Raw genomic sequence first — 532 nt, 5'->3', positions numbered from 1 at the left:
ATTTGTTTGAAACTGAAAAATGACGGTAGCTGTGGTTTGCTTAAAAATGTCATGTTTTCCTGCAAATTATTTTACTAATTTAGTTAACTGTAGTAGTTTTACGTTTTCTTCAGTTCTTGTCAAAAGCCCATTTTCTTTAATGTTGCGGTTAGTCACTTGTTCTTGATAAGCGTTTAAAAAAGAATTCAGTGTGGTAACATTTGAAAAGTGAGTGCCTGGATTGAGTAATCTGATAAACATTTTCTATCTTGAAGGTTCTTCTGTTAATGCATAATTTCCACGCCAGTGTCTTTGCGGTTGAGTTTGTGGCATTACCGTCATCCTCTACGCATAATACCACGTCATCTCCCTTTAGCCCCGATACAATGACATTTGGCCATTTATTTTCTTCTGCGCTTTGAATGACCAAAACATTTTTATATATTTTAATTTCAGACGCAGTGTAGTTGACAAACTGCGCTAAAAACGATTGCATCGACAAAAATAAAAAAATATACAGGGTTTATGTGGCCAGAAGACGAACATACAGACA

General features: G+C 35.2%; 1 protein-coding gene across 1 annotated transcript in view; it reads left to right on the top strand.

Moving 5' to 3' along the window:
- Nucleotides 1-281: 281 nt before the first annotated feature.
- Nucleotides 282-532, top strand: part of LOC136836657 (UDP-glucose 4-epimerase-like) — a 223,921-nt gene continuing 223,670 nt past the window's right edge. The window contains exon 1 of the mRNA XM_067101128.1: nucleotides 282-532. This exon is cut by the window's right edge and continues 313 nt beyond it. The gene's annotated coding sequence lies outside the window, so the exon portion shown is untranslated.

This window comes from Macrobrachium rosenbergii, chromosome 56, assembly GCF_040412425.1.
Source record: "Macrobrachium rosenbergii isolate ZJJX-2024 chromosome 56, ASM4041242v1, whole genome shotgun sequence".
Lineage (NCBI taxonomy): Eukaryota > Metazoa > Arthropoda > Malacostraca > Decapoda > Palaemonidae > Macrobrachium > Macrobrachium rosenbergii.
This window is presented reverse-complemented; position numbering and strand designations above follow the sequence as displayed.